Below are 25,156 nucleotides of genomic sequence, written 5' to 3' on the forward strand. Positions count from 1 at the left end.
ATGGAAAAATTCAGGAAATGGGCTTCTTGCTCAAAGTACAGCCAGCTCTGAGATCAGACCAGGTTGCTCAGAGCTTTATCCAGTCTGGTCTTCAAAACCTCCAACCTCCCTAGGTAACCTGGTCCATTCCTTCACTGTCCTGATATGGAACACTTCTGTGATGAAGTAGGAACTGCTGAGCAGAGTTTACGTGCCTTCTTGGAGCATGCAAGGGAGCAAGAGAAAATGGCTTTTGCACATGAAAGTTTCAAGAACCAGGGTGAGAAGCTTCCCTGGAAGAATACAGAGGAAAGAGAGGTGAGTCTCGATCTGTTTCTGTGCATCCTGTTTCTATGGGTGATCAGAGCTTGGATGTGGAGCAGCTGTAGGGTGCAATGGACGTGATTATTCTCTGCTGGGATGTGATTATTCTCTGCTGTGGTATATCTGCTTTCTTCAAAATAGTGTTTTGTGATACTAACAGTACCTGGAGAGTCAATTTTGAAATAGTGCAATTGAAATATCAAATAATTAACAGAAAGGTTAGTGGTTACTTAGTATCAAAACTGCAAAGCTATTCTTATGCAGCAAAGATAATAGGCAAAAATCATGCTAACGTAGTAAGGTTAAATGGACATCACTCAGGTTTTAAAATAGTGGAAAAGAAATTTGAATGCAATTCTGATAACCAGCAGGTGTTTAGCAGATCTACTGAATAGGACATAAATAGTCTTAAAAATGTGTCATTTAATGGTGAGCAATGTACTAAGGATGTAATCAACAACAATACAGATCCCAGTTTTCTGCCAAAACTCATGTGCAGAACAAACAATCCTTTCAGTGCCTTGTGGAAGAAAGTAAAAGTGTTAGTAGAACTAGAATGCACTGAATGGAGTTAGATGCTAGCTGACTGAAGTGATGGTATGGCCACCATACACGTGCATAGAATGAGGCAAAGATATCAAGGTATCTCTTAGCCTTTGAGAATAGATGTGAAGGCCAAATCTAGATTTTATTATTACTACTATTTTATTTTTTAATGTTTCGGGGTTTTTTCTCCAGCCTATGGTTTTGGCATTGTGAGTTAGTCTTCTCCTTGGGCAGATAAATTCAAGTGTTTTCACTGCAGGGTTCCATTGACACATAAGATGTACCAAAATCTCTTGGACTGGAAATAATGATTGATGATGTGCTTACTTGAGACAGAAATTATTAAGTGTTATAAAAATCTATGGAATGTATGCCAAGCAAAAAAAGCTTTACATTGAGTGAGAACTAATATCCGATTGGGATGAGTAAGGCTGGTTGTTTAGGAAACCTACTATGATTTGTGTGTCATGATAAAGGAGTTTGACTGAATATAAGTAAGGTAATTGAACAAGTGGAAAGACTTCAAAAGAAAAAGGCCACCCTGAGATTCACAGAATCACTACAGTTTCTAAGCAAACCTATTCCCTGATTTATCAAAAATATTCCAATGAGTGTATTGCTAGTGGGTAATAGCAAATGCTGCTGTGATTACAAGGGGAAAGGCTTGGGAAAATACCACAGAGGACCTGAAACTAATGTTTCTTAGTTTAACAAAACCCCAATTTGATATAAGTTTGTGTGAATTAGAGTGCCGTTCTGAAAGAGGACAATCTGGGGGCATATCCTTTCAACACACAGATTGAGCCGCAACAGAACTATATTCAGATTGGGAAATACAACTGCTGGTTATTGGATTGACTTATGAGTGGTTTCATGAATATGTTTGTAAATCACTCGAGGTAAAAACAAGCCATATACCACAGGAATCTATATCATAGAAACCACTGTACAAATAGCCCTTTTACCCTCGGAAAGTGTCCATGAAATTGAAAAAAACCTTTAATTTGAAATCCTGGCTTGAAAAGGGCATGATTAGAATACCCATGATTAGGAGAGGAAACAAGAAGTGGTCTATGAGGGCTCTTTTCAGGGAGATCCTTTGCAAAAATCTGTGCTTAGAAAAGGTGTTGGATGTGTAATGGAACATGGTGATATGGGGAAGGTGTCACTAGGTAGTATCAAAATGTCTCTGCGCTGACTGTTGGAAAAGTGCTAACAGAATTTTAAATAATCTTCTGCTTCTTAAGTCTCACAATGTGCAGCTTGCTTTACTCCAAGGACCTGAGCACATTATCAAGGTTTAAGCATTAACATGTTTCTAAGAAACAGAATGCTGGAAAACAAACAAGAAGTTGAAACAATAGGAAGATCATGCTCACTTTTGTCTGAATTTGATTCATTATTTTTATGGGCTATGTTTTAATGAAAAAGGTCTTGTTTAAATTTAAATTGCTGTATGTTACATTTCATAAAGCAACCATTTATAAATTTGTAGTATAACCCTCCTTCCCCCACGTACAGGATTCCAGATGAATTAATAACCAATTGTGTTCAGCAGTCCATAAATTTCTACTCTTTTTCAGCCAACCTCTTATGAACATTTGCATGGGTTAGCAGAAATAGTTTGGTTATGAGAATATATTCTGGAGAGTTTAATAAATTTATTCACATGGAGCATTATTGCAAAACATATCCTACATCTCACTGTACAAAGATGATGTTAGAGACTTAGGGGAAGAAGAACAAAAGTTTCTGTGCCAGAATGTAATGGGTTTCTTGAACTGAAGGTGGTTAGCCGTGGTTAGCCAAAAGAACTATACATCAAGAATGACGAATAGGGCAGAAAACTTACTCCAAGAATGTACAATAGTTACCGTTAGTGTGTCTGAGAATATTTCAAGCAAAGCAATGGGACTTCTGCTAGGGAATAAGTTGATGTTCTTAACAATGCCCTTTCTTATAAGTACTCATGATGGTGAATGCTCTCAGAAGAGAACATCAGGAGTCACTGGCTTTCTGTTTCTTGAGAACAAATGTAAAGAAGCCAATGCAGCCATTAGAAATGGAAAGCCACAGGAACAGTAAGTATGAACCTCCAGCAGTGCTTCCACTTTGAGTTGGTCAGGCAGATTCATGAGCTTCAGAATGCATAGTGACACTGTGATGGTAAACATGGAGGATCAGAGGTGAATTTTGCTAATAGAGATCCAAAAGGCATCAGTACAGTCTGCTTACGGGTGTGGGGAATTCTGAGAGTTTACCCTGTCTTCTCTTCTATAGCTATTGATTTGTGGTTTACTAATTGCTTGAATTAATCTGTGTTAGTTGTTGGTTTTGGTCGAAACATTTGCTTCTCTTATCTAATTTTCTGAGATTAAAAATATCTGGAGGGTAAGGAGGTATAATTTAGCTACTAAATCCTGTGGTTGGGTCTTTTATGACCCAACCCATATCCGATGGTTAATGCCAGGAAATACCAGCACTCCTTTGTGTTACATTACAATGTGTAACATGCTGAATGAATATTGTCTTTCATTAAATGAAACAATCTTTCAGCAGCTCTTCAAATAAGTCATATCATCAGTAATATTTTGTTCCACAGTAAAGGCAGAGATGCTCACTTTGCAGTTCAGAATCATCGTCCAGCTTCTAAGCCATAATAGTAGGGCTTTTTTAATGGGTAATCTGTTTTGCTCCAATATTACTGGTGCCCACTGGCAGAGGACTACTGGTGTCACATAACCCTAAGGAGTTGTTCGTAGTCCCTCTGGCACATCACACACCTTTTCAATGAAGCAATGTATGTATTTGGAAAAAAACCAACCACTTTTAACTCTTCAGTGGTGTTCTGCCTGTGCTGCTTCTTAGATTCAAACAACTTTGCCTAGAATTATTTTAAAATATTTTTCCAGATATATTAGGACAAAATTATGCTTATATCATATTCCTGTATTATTGATCAGTATTCTTAATATTATGAGACAGCCGTAGTCTTTTCCAATAAACTTGTTCTTTAGAGTGTATCTAAGCGATCTACTGCAGAACTTTCCTTCTTTCTGAGTGTACATACGTTCATCTGTGTTGAAAACCTTTAATATATATATATTAAAGTGTATATAATATACTTTAAAGTGTAAACCTGACATTATAGTAAAGAACAGTAGCAATTGTATATCTAGAAAATCAGAAAGTACTTTCTGTTTGTAAATAAAAATGACAGAAGCAGTTTCTCCTTTGCAGATATGGGAAAGAAAAGTAAAATCTGGTCCTGACGGATTCAGAAAGGTTAAAGTGTAGTATTTTACCTTTATCAATGGTGTAGCAGTATTTGTAACAACTGTAATGGTGAAAACAGTGTCTTTAACAGGGACAATAAACTTTCTGAGGGAAGGTTGATTTAGTTTTCAGATAAATGGGAAAACGATGTACTCTATCACTAAACTAAATTGTGGCATGCTACAGCAACACAGATTTCAGCCTTCAGTCATCAATGGAAATTTTCTTATCTCAGTTAAGAAATAAAGGTAAGCTAAACCATATTTATTTGTCTGCCAATTCTGAGATGTTTAGGAAAAAAATGGAAATTCTGCATGCAGTCTGAGATGAACATTATAAGTTATTTTGGGAGCTAGTGAGATAAACCTGACTGTATTTTGTAAGTACTACTGCATCAGGTCAGACAAAATCTATCTGTCCCAGTCTTCTTTCCCCAGCAGATGACACGTACTTAGGGGAAGCATATAAAAAGGTAGTTCACAGACAGATACTTCCACTGGTATAACTCCCTGAGACAGAAGCTTACAAGCCCAGACACTGCTTCTCTGTATTTAATGGCATTTGATTTATTTGCCTTTTATATATCAAAACCCTTCATGAGCCCATGTATGCAATTATTTTTTGTAAATCCTGCAGCAAGGAGTTCCATAGTTAAATTGCACCTTATTAATTACTGTACTTATTTTCATTTACTTCATTTGGTTACTTAACACTATTTTGATGACCCCCCTGGGGTGCTTGTTTTTTTATTTTTTTTTAATTATGAACAGTGACATTCATGACTTTATGGAATGCCTTACATATATTTAGCTTTCATTTTGTGTCTTTTTTATTTGTGTCTTTTTTTTTTCTTTTTTTTTTCTTTTTAAGGCCGAAGAGCTCTAGGCTGCTTTCTCCTTAAACATAGGCTACCCCAAACTTCTGATCCATCTTGTCATCTTTTTTTTGTACTGTTTCTAGTTTTGGCATATTCTCTTTGAGAAGCCACCAGAACTATACTCGCATGGTGGCTTCATGGTGTTTTCTGTTTCGTTTTTTTGACAGCAGATGCTTAGGGAAGTACATTAGAGAAAGTTATCATGAAGAACTGCCCTATTCCCCCAGTAACTAGAGTTTAGCTGGTAGCAGAATAGCTCTTTTGTCAGTTAGAAATGTCTACTGCAAAGACTAACTGCAATTCTCTTATCTGATTTACTGTGTGGGCCTGCATTTTTTCAGAGCAAAAATGGTTGGGTGTAGAAAGGAGGAAAAGATCAGGAACTCCTTAATTTAGAGGAAGGAAGCAGTGTGAAACTCTGGCCTAAAAAGCAAAAATGCAGTCTGGATTAGAATTGTAGAAGTTGATACTATTAATATCTATCTCTCTCTTTTTCTTCTTTCTTCCTTTCTTCTTTCTTCCTTTCTTCTTTCTTCCTTTCTTCTTTCTTCCTTTCTTCTTTCTTCCTTTCTTCTTTCTTCCTTTCTTCTTTCTTCCTTTCTTCTTTCTTCCTTTCTTCTTTCTTCCTTTCTTCTTTCTTCCTTTCTTCTTTCTTCCTTTCTTCTTTCTTCCTTTCTTCTTTCTTCCTTTCTTCTTTCTTCCTTTCTTCTTTCTTCCTTTCTTCTTTCTTCCTTTCTTCTTTCTTCCTTTCTTCTTTCTTCCTTTCTTCTTTCTTCCTTTCTTCTTTCTTCCTTTCTTCTTTCTTCCTTTCTTCTTTCTTCCTTTCTTCTTTCTTCCTTTCTTCTTTCTTCCTTTCTTTCTTTTTTTTTTAATAGCTACTTGGGGCTGGAGGGGGGAGGTTCAGTGGTTGAACCCAAAATAAATAAGTACTTGCGGTCAGCCCAAAATCAAATTTTTGTGTGAATTGAAATAAAGTCATTGCCAGTAGAAATGTTCAAACCCATATGGAGCAAATGCAGTTTCTAGGGTCTGATCTCTACAGGAGAGGCTCTCAACAAATATTCACCTTTTGCAGCATATGCTTTCATGACCCATTATAACCCCACATCCTGTTGCTGTGAATAGGAATAAAGGCTTTGCTATACGTGTTTTCATTTTTCCCTGTTTCTGAAAGAAATGAGATGTTGTTTAACAGCAAATCTAATTTGGATGTGATTACTACTGTTGAGAGAATAAGTGCTGGCTGGCTGGGTAGGAAGCCAAGAAAGGTTTCTAGCCACAAGCAAAGAAAACAACAAGATGGGACTCAGGAACTCCATTCCCCTGCCAAAAAGGTAACACCAAGTTTGAGGGACGATCTCTCTTGCAGGCATAGAGAAAAGACATTTGCATAATGGGTACAGGAGTATGCCACTAATGAATTACAGTCCCAAAAGTCCTGTAAGCAAGTGGGAAGAGGTCATAAGCATATGGCATTTGTAATGAAAAGACAGACAGGAAAGGCACAGGACTGTTGTTATTTCTTTAAGCTTTTGTTTACCTGCAAAAGAATCAGGGGCTTGTAATTCCTTTCTGAGGGAGAAGATTCAGATGCTTTGCTCCATTCACTAGGACAGTCTTGGCTGTCATTGGTCTGGAGTAACTGGGAAAAAGGGCCTCCCCCACCCCCACTGGTACTGCAACTGTATCTAACTCTGAGCAAAAATATCCTAGGATGAGAAAAGTAAGTAACCATACAGTAACTATGTGGTTGGGGGGAAGAGAATGAGGAAATCAGGGTATAGGTTTACCTCCTCACCCCTGCATCCTGGTGATAGAGGACCACATGTGTAAACTAGCAGACTCTAAGCCAGCAAGCTATAACATTTTAGGCACTGATAAGTAAAATATTTAACTCCACCCTGAAATTCCTCTGATTGCACACAGACCCCAGATTCCCAGGTTCCTTAGAAATTTTCTTTGGCAAAAATTTTAATGGCAGTGGAGAACAAGTGCAAGACAAAGTGAATGTAATGGAAGACTGCCAAAAATTAGTGTCCAGCATATGCAGTCAATACGTTGTATAACCTCCATGATTCCAAAAGTTATGTTTCACTTTAGATACAACGGGCTTGCTCTGAGTCAGTTATAATCTCTTCTGCATTGCTTACGCCTCCATTGCATGCTTGTATCGCTACAGTGGCAAACTACAATTTGTGCTAAGCCAAAAGCTAACTGTTGCTTTACGTGCCTGGAGTAGTAGCATGACAGAGAAATATCCCTCAGTTAAGTTGAAATAGAGGATGTTCAGTAGCTCACTGTGGGACTGTGTTACTTATAAAATAGCAGGCATTACTTACAACAAAAAATGTGATTGCCTGTGCGCATCCATTAACTTATAAAGGTTATGAAGAACTTGCGATTGAAATTATTTAAATAGTTCAGTTGGAAATACTTTTCCTTTAGAAGATTCAGCCAGAAGTGAAAAATGGATGTATTTTTAAATTTAAATTAAAAAAAAACCAAACAAAAAACCACTAAAAAATCCCCTACAGAAAGCAAATATCCTTGCAAAAAGTTGTTTTTTTGGTTTTTGTTTTTTCTTGCCAAATTCCCAACTTTCTATCACATAGTTCCAACAAAAATTTTTCAGACAGCCCTAAGAACAAAAAAGATCAAATGAAATCTGTGAAGTGGTCTTAAAACTGAAAGGAGGAGTAAAATCCTACAAAGAAAGAAATTTTAAGCTGTTTGGACCACAAAGGAATATTTGAGGAGTGTACTAAGACTTGTCTGTGTCTTGTTAATTTGCCCTGAAACTGCTAAAGAGCTAATGAAGCAAAAGTTCAACTTGAATAGTTTAATCTAGAGCTGACTGAAAAAATACTTGGAGTAAAACATTTCCATATAAAATGGCTTTTTTCCAAAACCAGAACTTTCAGGAAAAGCTTTCAGTTTCTTTTAAATTCCTATACTTTTATTAGAACCAAATATTTTGCTCTTCTATTCCTCTCTTTTTTGGTTTCTGGTGGGGGTTTTTGTTTGTTTTTTTTTCCTCCCTACACTCTACTTTCTTTTGCCAATGAACGCAATGTAAAGACTGATGTCTAGAGACTCTTCATTCCCAAAATTTTCTGAAAGTTTTTCTTGTTGCTGTGGTTGTTCTTCATTTGTGATCTTCCAAAACATTCAACTCTGGAAATGTTGAAGAGTAACAAAAGGGTGAAAAAATGTGTATTTATTTGTAACCCTGCAACTTTTTCAAAGTAAAGAAAGCTTTGAAAAGTTGCAGGATACCAGATTTTCTGCTGAATAAAATCAGTTGTGTTCACAGGAAAATAGAAATTTAATTTAAAATTTGACAAAACCCTCATACTTCAAACCATATATGAAATAGCAGTATCAATATCTTCTGTAAATTTATTTTTTTTTCCAGAGCCATAGTTTTCAGTGTCAGAAAGGACTGTCAGATTATCCAGTCTTCCTGTAGATTGTAGGCCATAAGATGTCACCGGTTATTCCTGTTTGAGCTTAGTAACTGTGCCCAATTAACATGGTGCTTCTGGGATTGCTAATTGGCCTCCATCTTGTTCATAAACATTCTGAGGTTGGCAGGTGCTGTTGGCAACCATTTGACTTGCCTAATAATCTTGCCATTGGCCAGCAAAGACTGGAGAGGTATAGGCATGCTACATATTTCCCTCAAATCTTACAATGCATCCACAGTAATGGCCAAATTTCAGTATAGACGTGCCTGGGCTCCTTCAGAAACAGTTAGCTTTGATAACAGGATTTGTGGCCTCAAAACAGACCCAAGGACCTGGAGAAATGCTTAGGCATTTGGTCGGCACCGAACTCCAGCCTACTGCAGATGAACTCCTGCCTAAGACATCTCAGCTCTTTCTGTACTTACTGTTCTTACTGCTGAACAGAGATTTCTTTAGGTACAAGCCTAAATATTTTACTGACTCTAAACCTTAGTTAATGTAAAATATCAGTCAGAGGATTAATTGAGATTCTGAGAAAACAATAAAATGGGATAATCTACGGACTGAATGCAGATGAACATGGATGCTAATAGCAAGGTCACACTGATTGAGACATCTGAAGCAGACCCCCAAAGAGGGCGAGTAAATTACCACTGGAGCTTCCTGAGTGGAAGTAGGTGTCAGGCTGTGAATGTGCCAGGATCTCACTGAAATCTCACTACAAATTTCAAGCTTTGCCAAGTTTTCCAACCTGCCAGTTGGCAAGCAACAACTGCAGGACACCATTGCTATGGTCGCACCATGATGAAACCCACTGACTTTGGTGGAAGCATTCTCCTCTGTTTCCCTTGGCTGTGAAAGACTTTGGTGTTCACCATTACTGTTGATTTTATTAGAGAATGGATAGCGGAAAGCCTGAGAGAAGAGTCAAGAAGCACCGAGACAAGACAATGGAATGGGGATATGATTATGAAATTGACAAGAAAGGGTCTTGTGGTATCCTGAATTTTAAGGAATAGGTGCAGGAAAAGTATGTCAAGAGGAGGCAGCGAGTAACTGTGAGACTAGGAAGAAGTCCAAGAATGATACTAGACTTTAAACAATATGTGATCAAGATTAAAAGTTAAAGGAAGAAAACAATTCAAAGGAGCAAGAGAATCAAACAGAAGAGCTTTTTGTAGTTGTGAGGAAGGAGGAAAAACATGTAGGAGAGGAGAATTTAAAGTAGAGAAACATAACATAGGAAAGCGAAATAATGATTTGAGAAATGTGTGTCAAATTTGATTCAGAAATAATAGCTTTGAGTAGGTGTGAAGGGAAGAAAAAAGATCACAGAGGAAGCATCAGGGGATACAGAAAACACGTGGGGATGAAAAAAAAAAGTCAGGAGCTTAGAGAAATATAACAAAGAATTGTGAGGAGGAATATTTTGGGGTAAAAGGAAAGCTAATGCTGGCATGCAAAGGAGCCATTCTTCCCCTCACACACGCACCCCTTATTTCTTCTCTGCTGTTTGTTTATATCCCACTGAGGGCAGTGGGATCTTTCTATCTCTATCAATGCTGTTGAACCTCTAGCTTTACTGGTTTGATAGCCATACCTATCACTGGAAGATTTGATATGCAGAAACTAGAAGAATATGACTGAACACACTGTCAACCACATGTGCTTAGCTAACAGCACAGGAATCAAGCCTAGACTGACTCTAGCAAATTAAGCAATGCCAGGGAATGTTCCTGAGAGTTGAAGACCACTTTTCTCTATTAAATTGTTAGCATGGATGCTGGCAACACTCTGACCCAGGTCAGATAGCACTCTCCTAGACAATTCCCAAGCATGGCTCAGGAGTTAGTGCATGCCAAGGGCAGTTCCCAGTAGGCAGTTTGGATGCACTCACCCCACTTTGGCAGGTAAGGGAAGTGAATGGGACTGAGGCAGCCTGTTCTCTGCCAGATGTACTGTTGGCCAGGGAACATTCCTTAGTACATTTCGTTTACTAGCATGGATGCAGCCAAGGGGTGCATTGTTTCCTCTCTTGAAAAGAAAGGATGCAGCTACTCCTTAGCTTAGAACAAGACCAGCTTTCTTTAGATAGGAAAAGGTAAAGTGTTAGAAAGCTGCTGGAAGAACAGCCCCGAGTCTCTGAACGGGAAGATGCAAGATACACACAGAACAGCAGAGGCACGTCCAGGCAATGGAAGAATAAAAGACTGAAATTAGAAGTGTCTATATAATCTCTGGGAGTGGGGGGTAGGGGACCTAAACAAGACAGAGCTGTATCTGGATGTGCTGAAATCATTGTCTGCCATGCTGAGAAGTATTAGTGCTGCATTTGTACAGGTGATAACATACGGGGTCTTGTCCATGTCAATGCTTATAGGCACTAGGGCAGAATATTATACATGGGAGTGAGCAGCGTTACTTGTTTAGCATCTTCTCTAATGGCTATGGTACATGGAAGTACATGTAGTGCTATATAGGCAGTACACACAGTCTTGAAGCAACATGAATCTAGTGTGAAATGTGCAAATGCTGAACCTGCAAATTGGCAGATGATCTCATGGAGAGACCTGGAAGTTAGGTACAACTAGATCTGCAAGTAAGTACACAGCTTTCAGGTCTCTCCTCGCCTCCTGTGAGCATTAGTTAATGCCTACAACATATTGAAGATTCAAGGTGCTTTATAAACTTAAAAAAATCATTTTCTTTTACTGACTTATGTCAGTTGTGACTTTGTGCCTACATCTGACCAGTCAGCTGAAATAGCATACTGCGTAAAACTAACCTTTAAATGTGAATACTGTGTCAATGAATACAGCCTTCTGTTGTGGGAGAAGTGTTGTTCTTCTGTGTTAGCAAGCAGAGTCTACAGGAAGATTCTGAACTTTTGTGGGACGTTGGAGCACAGTGCTGTGATCTTGTCAAATTAAATCCTCTGGACTTGAATTCCGAATCTCTTTCCATTCAGGTCAAGTACACATGCTTTTCCCTTATTATTGTCATCTGCATGACAGAAACACCTAGACACCCGCCCTGAGATCAGCTCCTGCCAATTCTAGATACTGTATGGTGTAGTCTAGATACTGTACTGTATAGTCCAAATGGCTATGACAAAAAAAAGGGTTATATAAATGCCTTCAGGTGGAAGATCAAGAGCTACAATGCAAGCAGATTAAGATGAAATCCTGGCGTCATGTCAATAAGAGTTTTGTCATTCATTTCCATGTGACCTGGATTTGTTCCCTGGCTGACTTGTCCGAAACTATAGGGGAAGTCTGCATCAGAGACAGGAATTGAACTCTGAGTCCCTGTCTGGTGACATACCCCTTTCTGCCAAAGGGTGGGATGATTTAGGTATGCTCCTAGCATGGCACTTTCAACAAAATGCGTGGAAGCTGTGCGCATCGGAGGCTTACAGGCTTGGGCCATTCAGCCCTTGTACATCCTTTCCCTTCACCTCTTTGTAGAACCTCTGAATTCTGACTGTGAGAGACGAGTAAACTCAGCAGGTTCACAAAGAAGGCATGTATGAACCTTTTGCAGCTCGAGTTTAGGGTTGGAAGGAATCCAAAACCTCAAAAGGAAATTCAGCTGAAATGACCAACTTTTGCCTGGTTTGGGGTCAAACCCTAGTGAAAACAACACTTCAGATGGTTTCTATATAAAAAAACATTAAGCCACCCAGGTTTGTAGAAAACCACCTCAAATTTTCTTACTGTACAGCCAGGTTCAGAAAGAAGGTATGGAAAATTGGGTAATACTGCTCAAGTTCCAGGTTGATGGCAAAGGTTCAAAATATTTTAAACTTGCTCTCTGCTAGGTTCATTTCACTTCTAAAGCTTGGCATAAATCCGGCAGCCACCTAAAATGGTGTAGTACCAAGATACTTACCAGACATTTGTAGTGTCTTCTACAAACCATTTGCTAAGCTGACTTTTTTTTTTTTTTTTTTTTTTGGCACTTACATTTAAAATTCCTTCCTCAGGTACCTGTGTTGATCCTTTCAGAAAACTCATGACTTCCAGTGTTCCTTGGATTTTTATTCTCGAAAATATAATTCCAGACATGTGCATCCCTGCAAAGGAGAAATTAAATGTTGTCCAAAAGTTCTCCTTCACAGGCCACTAGCCTGTGCCTGTAAAAAGACAAAGCTATAGAAATGCAGTAAATCAGTCACTCTAGTAGAGCTGGAGCTCATGAAATTTTGTTCTTGCAACAGTTGACAGCTTCAGCTTCAGTATTCTATGAGGTCCTTATTTTCTTGGTGAAATGTGAGACAATAAGCCTTTCTGTGGACTAAAAATGTGCTTACTGAAACTTGATAGTGTTAGATAAAGATCTGCAAACAATTATATGTCAGCCATTTAAGCACAGCAAGACCCCTGGAAAAGAACAAATTTACCTCTTGACAGAAAAGGGTCCTGGTTCAAATCTCACTGAAGGTACGTGCACTGCTTCATAGAATGTGAGTACTCTGCTTAGGTCCAAACTAGATAGTCACTAGCTTGTAATTAAGACAAGTTAAAATAATTACTATGGTTTTTATAAAGTCTTTCTTCTTGGGAAACTATACTAATGGTGACACTTCAATGAAGTATTCAAATTTCGGAATTTGAATTCACTAAATATGATTGCAAGCTCCTTTCTGAATGTAAATTTGTATGCCAGACATGCTTGAAGAATTCTGCGTAGTACTAGTAGTCCTAGTACCTCTGGTTCTTGTGCTGCCTGTTATCCATAATGAGCTAAGAAAAGCTACGTGTCATGGCATTTGAGCAATGTTCTTATCACAAATGTGAATCAGGATAGTATCTTTAGTCCAGGAATAAAACACAAAAGCAGATAACAGGGAGATGAAAAGTAACTTCTGCACAAGGCAATACATTAGTCACTCCATGTGTATTTTCAGTAGTCTTCTGGTTGTCCTTAGTATACTCTGAATCAAGAACAAGGTTTTCCTGGGAAAAGCAATATGGTGTTTTCAGTTTTACTCAGTTTAAAGCCTGCTAAAGTTAACAGTAGCAGTTACATTAGATGAATATCATTCCCTTTTATAATGATGTGAAACAAAATTATGGTGGAGGAGAAAGAAATAAGGAGGATATAAATTGTAAGTGAACTAGGTGACATCTAAACCGTAAAAGAAGAGGGCCCATCTTAGATTGTTTTACTTAAGATTTGTATTGTGTTTGCTGTCAGATAATACAGTAGCTGATGGGGGGGAATTACCTGCAATCAGATCCTACAAATATTACAAAAGAGGAATTTTGTCCAACCTATGAAAGTGATAAGTGCTTTGATAAAAGAACTTCTGATTTCATTTCAGTGCTACCATCTGGTGGGCAAAATGCAGACAGCAAAAACCACATTGTTATAACACTGGAACATTCTGATACAGTGAGTTTTTGTTTTATTTTGTGAAGGAAACATAAGATATTAAAACAACTTGAACATCTGGTTTGGGGATAAAGTCATTTTGCAGTGTTGCTGCCAAGCCTCAGGGCCAAGCGCAAAGAGAACAACCTTCCCTTCCAGCCTCTCCATAACGCGTAACACCAAACTGTAAAATTTCATGTCCAACACAAATGAAGAACAAAATACACAGGAGCTATAGCTGTACACATCTAGAGAAATTCACCTGTTAGCTTGAAAGCCAGGGAACTGTATGAGATTAAAGCTGCAGAATTTTAAAAGCCAACAGCAGGGAAGTGGAATCATGTTTATTTTAGTATGGGTAAGTTAAAGTCAAAGTTACATCAGGCATTCTGAGGAAAAGAAGTGGAAAGGACAATCACTAGGAAATCTTTGTAATTAGCTATTGAAAGGCTCTGCTAAGATGCCGTAATGAAGACCAGTGCTGCTTTCTTTGGTACACTTAGAACTTACAATGTGAAGGTGGAAACAAGGGTCAGATTCGATGTTCTACATCTACTGCCTGAACTTTTGCAATCTGGAAGAAGAGGGACTAATTGTTCCAATTTTGTATTACTTTCAAATTAATCTGGCCCCAAACCTCAAACATTTATGCAAACTTCTTGCCTGTTAAAATGTATGTAACTGTCACAACCACATGACTCTAATTTTTAGAAAACCTTGGGAGAGATTTTACTGAAAACACTTATTCAGGATGGAAGTTCTGGCGTCGGTAACCATAGTGTGGCTGAGATTTTACCCCTGGCATTCTTCATCTTTCCTATACTGTCTTTTCTCAGATGTAAATAAGAACTAACCACTGACATTTCAAATGCTTCCAGTCCCTACTCAAATGCTCTCTTTGGCCATCTGCCTGCACCCAGTAATGAACTGTCTTTTAAAATGTGATTGAAGTTGTATTATACCATCTGGGATCACTGTGACCTTTAACCTGGCATAAATCTATGAAAATGAAACCCAGCTTAGCAAAATTTAATCAATAATGGTTTTCTTGGAGCAGGTGTGAATACACCATTACCGGTCTCTGAGACCGATACATTAAATCCTTTGATTTAACTCGGCAGACTTTATATAATAATCATCTGTGTTTCAGTGCTGATATTGGTATTTTTTGAGTCTTGGGTAATGTAAATCTTCTACTGCAGAAGGTCAGCCAGTAGGTGACTTAATGTCTCTAAGAACTTCCACTAATGAGTACAACAGTAATTCATGATAATTTCAACCTTGGTAATAAGGTTCACAGAGATCTGGTCAAGCATTCCAAAACTCCAGCTTCATCAGGAAATCTGTACTGCGGTTGAATGAGAATAAATAACCTTTTTCTGAGATTTGTCTCATATATTGCTCTTCTGAGTTCCTGCTGGCCTGTCGACTAGAACAAGTATCCATTCTTCCAGTATAGATTAAAGTGACTTCTATTTTTCCTAGTACAGTCTTGGCCCTTGACTTACAAGTGATAGTGATCAGATGCAAGAAAGACTGAGATGAGTTACCATGTTCTACGTAAAGAAATGGAAACCATTTTCGGGCTTCTGACACATTATGTTCCTGAGGTTTCTGAGATTTGAGCAAATCTACACATTTTACATTGAAAAGGTGAACAAATATTAGAAATTCTCAGATTTTAATGCCAGAAGAGCAGAAAGAACAACTGCTGTTCATTTGATTTTATTTCCTACTGCAAATATTTCAAATGCATATGGAAGTTTGGGGGGTGTTTTGGTTTGCTTTTTTTTTTTCTTTCTCTTCCCCCCCCGCCAAGTGTATTATCATTATTTGTGGAAAGATCTCTTTTTGCAGTACCCCAGAAATTCAGCATTTGCTCCTATGAAGACCTTCTATACATAGGAAATTACACATGCTGGGTCAGAGATGCTGCTTCTCTGAGCCAGCATGTGTCAAAAAATACACAGTTCTGCATTTTTTGAGTGGTAATACTGATTTGATTGGAGCAACTTTTGCCACATCTGAGCTTGAAAGAACCTTGGTGTCTATCTGTGAGTTTGATACTGTATGCTTTGCCTGGGCTTAAACGGTTAACTGGGCATCTCTTGTCAGAGACAGGCTACTGGTCTAGGCAGTGCTTATGTGAGCCTGCACAGGTGTTCTTGTGGTTTTTAGCATGCTTATGTGACAGCCAGTTACCTAGGAGGCAATTTTTTTTTTTTTCCTTTATGGCAAAATCACTTCAAAACCCCAGAGCCCAAAAGAGGAGCTGTTGCAATCCTGTATGGCATGGTCCTCCCGCTGTGTGGGAAGCGTGGCTGTCTGTGTCCCTGGACTGAGACCTTAGAGGAATCTGGGGGCCAGGAGCAGCTGCCTCATGCCAGAGGCCATATCCTGACTCCATGGTACAGCTCTCAGTTCCAGCTGCATTCAAAGTTTACCATATGCCCTAACTCCCATAGGGATGGAGTATTCTCTGTGTGAGAGACAAATGATTTTGGCTCCCCCTTATACTGAACTATACTGATTTCATATCTTTCCCCTCTCATTTCAAGCCCTTCCTGTATAACATCAGCCATAAATTATTTCCTATACATTCCTTTATTTAACATATTTCTTCTTTTTGATTGCTATGGTAGCTTTTAGAAGGAGATCCAGTTCTAATTTGAAGACTTGATCTGATCAGTTTTTCTTCCCCTCCTCAGCATTCAGTGACCCTACTACATACATGTGTATGTATTTATTTATTCCTTGGCTTTGAGATATGATAGTGCATGGCCAGGAAAAAGATGTAAATAACATGCCCAAAAGAAAAGCAAAGATTCCTTACTTGGGGTTTAGTGCCTTTTGAAGAAAAATTGGTTTTGACATTTTTCACAATTTCTGGCTTGCTCCTCGTGGTAGTTTACAATAACCATTGTGAGCTGAGTATTCCTTATAGACCAGGACTAGAAACAACATGTCTTTGTCACGATGAGATTCTGGTAGTACCATAGGAACAACATTCCTTTGACGTGATCCACGAGATCTGCTAGATTTTCTCTTCCATCATACCATTTTTTCTGATGACCCACACAGATGGGTACACGAAAGTTGTCTTGAGCTCTGGTCTTCTCTAGGCAGCACGATTGTCACCATTGCAATGACCTGCTACTTTATGAAGCTATTCTCACCTTCATAATTTTCTTCATTGCAGACCACAGTAATATCAGTCTTTCTGCCAGTATCCGTGTCATTAAGTATACTCACAGGTATTCCAAAAATAAGCAGAGGCGCTTGCCTCCTCCACAGGGAGTTCAAGCTGATTTTTAAACTGAGAGTAGCAAAGATGGAGTCCTGCAAAGACCGTGTATTTTTTGATACATCTAGCAATACTAGATTTGAAAGGCAATTTCCCGTATTTAATATTTTAGCATGCTGAGTGGTGAAGTAATGGCTATTTTCAATAACAGCACTTTTTTTTTTCCAGTGGAAGCTCATTCTCTTTTCATACAGCAGCTGCTTCCTACAGGATGACTTTAAGGGTGCACACATTACAAAGAGGTAGTGAAAGTGACAATGGCTGGATGTGCGTCAAGTATGTTGGAAGAGAACCCTATTGGCCCTCAAAGTGCCTGGGATGGGTGGCATGGGATCAGAAGGTGCACAATGGCACTCCTGTTGGAACTAAAGCTGCTAGAGTCCATCTGCTCTGGGCTTTTGTTATTAATCTGTGCATTAGTAATAATTTCATATATATTCTGCCAATTCCTTAGGCTTGTCTGGTCGTAGGGTTCCTTCCGCCAGATTTTTCGGCCTGTCTTCTGGAGCCTTTCTCTGGGGGATCACTCCCACCTCCTTTATGTCAGAATGGATAACAAGTCACTTATCTCAGTGAGCCAGCAAAGTTTATACATTTCCCAGCAGGCTTCACTTTGGATAACAAGGCAGGTTGTCTCTGGCAAGGACTAGTGGCTTGTGATACAGTCCTTTTAAAAGCTTTTGGTAAAATGGGGTTTACAGTGATACCAGCTATTGAGAATTTGATTTCTCTGGTGCTGTTAATAGGTTTTTTTTCTCCTTCAGCTTTTTGTCTCTTAGGAATAGTATCCAGTCATTTTATGAACTTATGAATGCTTTCATTATCCTTTTGTAGCCAGCAATGATGTCTGGCACTAGAACATTTGATTACAGACAGCAGAAAAGAAAGTGAAAATGTAACCTCCCTATAGAAATTATAGAGATTTCAGGGGAGAAGATGTATTGAATATACAGATTAGAGGAGAACCTTCCTGTGCAACTGGCTGGCTTCCCAGTCTATTGCTATTGGTGCAGTATATAATAAATGGCGCTATATCACCATTTACCTTCTTTCTGCTGATTTTTTTAACAGTACCAGAGCATAATGAGTTAAATTCTTGGATTTCTGCACTAGCATTTTCAGAACCCAGTAGACTCTAGTGAAATTCCTTCTTTTTTTTTTCTTTTCTATAGCATCAAGCTACAGACAAGCATTTCACCAGACCTATGGAACATATTCTAATAACTTTCTTGAGCTTGCCATTACACTTCAACTCTACAGATGAGGGGGAAAAGGGCATTTTTTAAAAGACTGTGTCCACTAATCCCAGTCTTGGGGCAGAATTGGTTATGACTGTTGACATTTTCAAATGTGGGACTCCCAGATTCTAAGAGTTGCTCCATGCCTTGCTATCTGTAATAGGACAAGGAAAACACAAGAGTTTCATGCTCATTTTGTTAAAGCATCATTCTCATAAGCCCAAAACTGTCAGTGGTATGTAGGCTGAGTATATTCCTATGGAAGTAGGTGATTATGGTTGCGCGTTGTCAGTAGGAACTAAACCATGGCATTTTACACACTTCTAGCTAGAACCTGTTTTACAGCAAGAGAAAAAGTTCAGGTTTTTGATTCATGGGAAAGGTAATTAATAGTTTGGGGCAAACCTCAAAAGAATGCCCTCAGATTAAACTAATCCTGTTCTTTGGGAGATTTAAAAGCTAATCTCTCCTGATCAAATTTGTGCTTAAGGGGTGGCATGAGAACAAATTTTCCCTGTACCACTTCCTGATAGTTATCAAGCTTGGAGAAAATTTCCCATCTTTCCTAATTTATTTAAAAGATGCAGATAATCCCAGTGAAATCAGAGGGTCTCCTGGCCTCCTTAACCATGTATACAGGAGCAGGGCCTTGTGCATTAAAATCCAGTTGAAGCACAGAAGTTCACATTATGTAGAGGACTAAAGAAAAACAAATATCATGTCACACACACAAAAAAAAAGTTAATTTCACGGACCTCTCACATAAAGTTTCACTGGCATTTCAGTTAGGTCTTGCCACTCAAGGATCCTGAGAGAGCACATTTGCATGTCATATTTATATGGGTTTCTGTTAAGGCTAATAATTACACACAGGCCTCCTGGCACTGCATTTGCAATCACACATACCCTTCCCTGTGCCTCTCTATGCTGAAATCAGTTAAAGTCTAAGTCTGGGACAAACCACATTGCCTTCTTTTAAATGTCAACACGATAGTTTGATTATTCATTTGTCACTGGTAGTTTATTCAGAACAGTGGAAATCTTTTTTTTTTTTTTTTTTTCTTTGGAAGTTCCTAATTGATTGGAATAAAAAGAAAGCATTATGTAGTGTTACATACGATCTTGTTTATTTGGCAGAGTTCTTCCTTAGCTGCAGCACCATTCCTTGCTCTACAGGTAGGGTGTGGCCTAAATGAAACCTTCACATCAGAGACCCTACAGAAGATGAACTTCTGATCTGTGCTTCATGCCTCAGGCCAATCTCTTTTAGAAGGTTTAATTAAAAATACATTGAGTGGGTGAAAGGTGCTTCTGACTTCGCTGGACTTGGGATCAGGAAGATAATTATATAATATTTATATAATATAAAATCCTTTTATATACCTATGTTTGTAGATATAGTGTCTTCATTTGTAACGTAGGAATACTCAACAAGTCACAGGCATCTGTAACACAGACAGTAGACAAAACTACAAGCAAGCAACTAAACTAAAAAAAAAAAAAAAGAACCATAGACAATAAATTTCCATAAAGGCAAGATAAAGTTCAAAGAGAAAGCTAGACTCAGACATTCAGTTATAACAGAGATTTATGACTGTATTGGAGAAATATTTAAATATGACAGTTCCCATGTTTATGAGCAAAATAACAAGTTCCCATGCAGCTAAATAAAATGCATCTTAATACCCTTATGCTAGTCTCTGTTTATATGAGTTTATACTAGTATTCAGACTGATGATAAGGGTTTGCTACTGCAAATAACTGAAGATTGATCCAGATGTCGGTGTTGGTTCTTAAAGGAGTAGAAAGCAGTGTTTGTACTGAAGTATTGAAAGCAGTGAAGCTGCTGTTGATGGTTTCTTATCTTTGGTATTACATTTTATAATGTGTGGTAGGGATGAAAGCAGTGCACAGAATGGGTGAATGATATTTCAGTAGTTGGTATGGAGCGGTTATTAGGAAACAAATTTTATACTGGATGGTGGATAATCTTAAAGCATCCAGCCTATCTTCGATCCTTATGTAGATTCTATATCCTTATTAAAAATCTGATTCTCCCTTTGTCTTTTGTGTTGTTATAGGGAAAAACTTAGTGGCTTTGCTGTTAAGACTTGCTTTTTTATCATATCTGGGGAAAAAAAATTGTTGTTTTATTGCGTGAATGTGATGGAATGTAATCCCTTTGACTCTACTACGGATTACAGGATAGTGTAGGGCAAAAACTGCTCACTTATAGTGCACAGAAGGACAGCTGCTACTCAGAGTGTAACCTCCTGGGAACCGTGGAAGCTAGGGGCACCATTCAGTTCAATAACCAGTTTGTGCTGCTACATCAGATTTGCGTGGGAGAAATAGCAGTAGCAACTAGAGGAGACCATGAAGGACTGAGAGTAGGGAATGCAAGGAGAGAAGCACCAAAGCTCCACTCATTTTTCCAAAAGTTTGAAACCTTCTAATTTCTAGCCTAAATTTAGTCCTAGCCAATTTACAACTACTAATACTGTTATTGTCTTTAGATTTTCAAAGTTCTTCTCTGTATCTACTTTTATACCTTCCCTTATGTCTGCTGAACTTACAGTCACTGGGACATCCAGCAGCCTTTCTTTTCCTAGACTGAACAACCCACTGGTTTAAGTCCCCTTCTGAGGCAGGCTCTGATCAGCTGTGTGGCCATTCTCTGTACCTGCTTCATTTTCAATACATGTTTGTTGCACATGGGTGGTCAGAATTGTATTGTTCTCATAATGGAGGCTTGCCAAAGCTTTTAGCAATGACATTAATACTTCCCTTTCTTTAGCAAGACATGCCAGAGTCATAGCTGTCATCTTCTTTGTGGCTGCATCTTGTTAATGACTAATCATCAACCCTTTCCCTCTTCTGCCCTGTTAGAGCTGTCCTAATAAAATCTGTAGCTGTGCACTGAAACTAACAAGAGGGATTTTGTTGCAAGGCTATGCTTGGATATTGCCATTAAAATTTCAAATAAGAAGTTCCTTCTGTTTGCATTTTTCAGGCAAAATTCACTGCTCACTCTGACCTCAGTAGCCAAAAGATTATTTTAACAGGTGTGGTATTTATGGGTAAAGAGTCAAACAAATGAGGTTGGTTGTGTGGTTGTTTTTTCCCTGTTTTTTATCCTTTCCTGTGATTATGACAAAAGATCCAGGGAATAAGAAGGGTAGAGTCAGCCTATGCCAGATTGTCCCACTTGATTTGGAGAGCAGAAAGGATTCACCAGCTGAGTAGCAGGACCATGTTATTTAGCTGATCTACATCTTCCTCACAACCATTTGACTCTGTGACTAGCAAACTACAGAATGCTCTGGTGGCAGGTCCTCACCTCGTGCCATGGTGCCACTTGGCAACTGTGCGCATGGTCACAGCAGGTGCCTGCTCAGCCCTGCCTGCTTCCCATCACACCCGCCTGCAGGAGCTGCCTGGGCCAGGCATCAGTGCTGGTCTTAAGGAATGCACAAAAACTCTCAGGCATGGTGGAATAGAAAAGCAAAACAGTAGTGGTCTCCTCTTTCTCTCACTAGCACACACCTTGATGTCCCCTGCTATCCCAAATCACCATCTGCTCCCTAATGGACCCCAATGCCCATCTCTCAAATATGCAGCTCCAGAATGCCTATGCAACTGCAGGGATCATAGATTGGTTTGGATTGGAAGGGACCTTTGAAGGTCATCTAGTCCAATCCCCCTGATGTGGACCATGTGTTGATTCAACTCGGCTCTGGGAAACATGTTTAAATCGGTCTGTGTTGTTCTGTATGTTGCAGACACAACCATTCACCGTAAACCAACGTTTGGGACATTTGAGTAATTGCTGCAAACTTTTACTGATAGCTCCATTGGAACGGTGCCACCAGTATTTGGTTCCTGGTTGATATAATGCCCTGAGACTGTTTCCTTGTATTTGCAGGGAAGAAGTATCCTTGTTACTTGCAAGGATTCTGGAGACAGTGATGCTTCACAAGGAAGACAGAGTCAGTGGAAAGAAAGACTGGATCTTTTGCTAGTTTCTAAAGACACCCTCCTCTCTCCCTTAACCTCAGAACAACTGCAGACATTTCTAGAGTGCACCCCAGTCTGCCTGTGTCTATCCTTCTCCAATGAAAGTACAGGAAAGCAAGAGGAAAGATCAGGCCAGAATATCTAACAGCCCACTAATCTGGCCCAGAGGGTAGCAGAGGACAGGCAAGAACAGCACCTACTTGCCCCTGCCTTTGCCTAACTCTTCGCTGGTTAGAGGATTTTAAGAAGCCTGGATAATCCTCTGCCCCTACTTCCAGTGTTAGGAGCTTAACATTCAGAAAATAAGCCATAGCTAATGTCCTCAAAATGGATCAGGTGGAATCTATTAGGATTCACCAGAACTTCATTAGGAATAGAGTTTATCTCTTCAGAGCCTATTGATATATTAACGCTGCTACTACTACTACTATAAGCATCAATAATCGTAAATATCACAGCTTATACAGTATCTGAACGACACCTAAGGATGATATAAAATTTTGTGTATGTTTTGTATAACACTTCATTCAATATTTAATCTACTGCATGTCCACTTTTTCTTGGACATTTGTTGTTGATGGTTATCTTGCCACTGTAGCCCAAGTTGTTCTTCGAGGCATGATTCTCTGCCTTCCTCTCATGATTAATTTGTTTTGCTTTCCAGCTTTTTTCCCTGTGGGTGGAAAATTCAGCCATCAGCAACAACTGACTCTTTTGCTTTTAAGACACAGGGTGCTCTTTTGTGGTAAGACTACTGTGTTTGTGCAAAAGTAGCTTTACTGCTATGCTCACACACTATGATCAGACATGATCCTAAAGCATTTGACCAAGTCCCTAGGTGGTTTCTCTGTCACTGTCAGGTCCTTGTGTCACACTGCTCATAGCTCCTAAGGGGCTGTTTCCCTAGCTGAGAAGCAAAAAGAGTATAAGGTCTTTTCCAAGGCAGGGAGGTGAGCGGAGTGCTACAATATTCTCAAAATGCCATCCTTTATATTATTAGAGAAATCTTCCCAAAGGCTGTGAAGCCAGGTGTGAGGTGTGTTTGTGTCACTGGCCTGCTGCATGGTAGTCTGGCTGGAGCTGGCAGGCTGGCCTGGACCAGAAGTGTATTCCGAGAGGCAGGCAATTCAGAAACTCAGGAGCCACTTCTCTGTGTGCTGGCCACAGTTCCTGCTTCCCCTGCCAATATGCTTATGGTTTGGCATTTGCAGACACACCACAGCTGTCCAGTTGATAAACTGACACACTCTGGGTGGCCCTCATCTCTTGAGATTTTACAACTGCTGTTTGCTCCACCAGACATGAATTGAAGTCTTCCAAACTCTCCCACAGAGACTTTCCTGGTACTCTGGTGTCAAGTTCAGAACAAGAATCCAGAGCAGACCTTTTATTCCTAATAACACTTGTTTTCTTATACTGCTGCTCTCCTTTGTCCAGCTGGTGCCGGCAATGAACCCACACTTCTGTTCACTGGTTTGCCCTGCTCAGCAGTAGTCAGGAGTTATTTTACGGTATCCCTCCAGTCCAGTAGCCCTCTACCCTTGAAGGAGGAAAGGCTGTGTGTGCTCTACAGTCAAACTCAGGATTCCAAATCAAATGTACTGCTGCGCATATACATTTATAAGATCCTTGTACCTCTTCCTGGTGTTTCCTGCATGTTTGTTGTGCAGGTTGAAGAAACATCTATCACCCACTTATGTGCAGTAGAACACTGAAAAACACAATATCCCTAGTAGAGATGTTGAGAAATGCAACTGCTGGGTAAATTGTGTAGTAGCTTATAGTGACTGGTATGTGTCTTGGATCTCTTGTGCAATTCTTGATTTACTCACACATACTCCTGGAATATGTAGCTACTGCACCTAGGAGAAAAGGAGAAAAAAGATGTAACACCCATAGAAGGTGCTGTTTTAAGCACAAGGAACTGAAAGTTTCAGCTTTTAGTGGCCACCATCAAAATCTTGTCAGTATCTTTCTTTTCTAGCTTCCACATCACAGCATTCAGGTAGCAATGAAAACAGATTTACAGATAACTCTAATTTCATGCCAAATTGATACCATAGTAGAGCAACTGTTCGATTGTGGACAGAAGGAGAGGTATTAATTTCCATTTGCTTCTGCAGTAGATTCATTGAAATGTGTTCACTCAGCTGTGTGCATATATGCTGATGTAATCAAGCCAGGTGCATGCATAGGATTTTCTAACAGGAGGTGGAGATGAGTCTGGATCATGTAAAGAGGAGATGGAGAGCTGTGCAGGATGTTTAAAGGTCACAAGGATGCTTAACATTTTGTACTAGACACATGAGGAGGGAAAATAGCACAGGAGCACAGAGTTGTTAATACACTGAATAGCAAGAGGGGCACGAGTTAGGCATTTAACAGTCCTGAGTTCCAGATCATGTATGCTGCAAGGGAGAGGGGAGGAGACTGAACCTCTGTGCGTTCAGATTAGAAAAGACTAGGGAACCTGGGCTACTTATAGGAAAGGCAGAGAATGGAGTAAGGACTAGCGGGAACATTTTAGAAAAGACTAGGGAACCTGGGCTACTTATAGGAAAGGCAGAGAATGGAGTAAGGACTAGCGGGAACATTTTAGAAAAGACTAGGGAACCTGGGCTACTTATAGGAAAGGCAGAGAATGGAGTAAGGACTAGCGGGAACATTTTAGAAAAGACTAGGGAACCTGGGCTACTTATAGGAAAGGCAGAGAATGGAGTAAGGACTAGCAGGAACATTTTACTGTCCCACT

General features: G+C 39.3%; 1 long non-coding RNA gene across 1 annotated transcript in view; it reads left to right on the forward strand.

The window, feature by feature from the left end:
- Positions 1 to 25,156, forward strand: part of LOC114014735 (uncharacterized) — a 58,761-nt gene that overhangs the window by 6,021 nt on the left and 27,584 nt on the right. Inside the window, exon 2 of the long non-coding RNA XR_003558361.2 lies at positions 114 to 297. This is a non-coding gene — a long non-coding RNA (uncharacterized LOC114014735). The remainder of the gene's footprint in view (positions 1 to 113; positions 298 to 25,156) is intronic.

The sequence above is a fragment of the Falco cherrug genome, chromosome 5, assembly GCF_023634085.1.
Source record: "Falco cherrug isolate bFalChe1 chromosome 5, bFalChe1.pri, whole genome shotgun sequence".
Lineage (NCBI taxonomy): Eukaryota > Metazoa > Chordata > Aves > Falconiformes > Falconidae > Falco > Falco cherrug.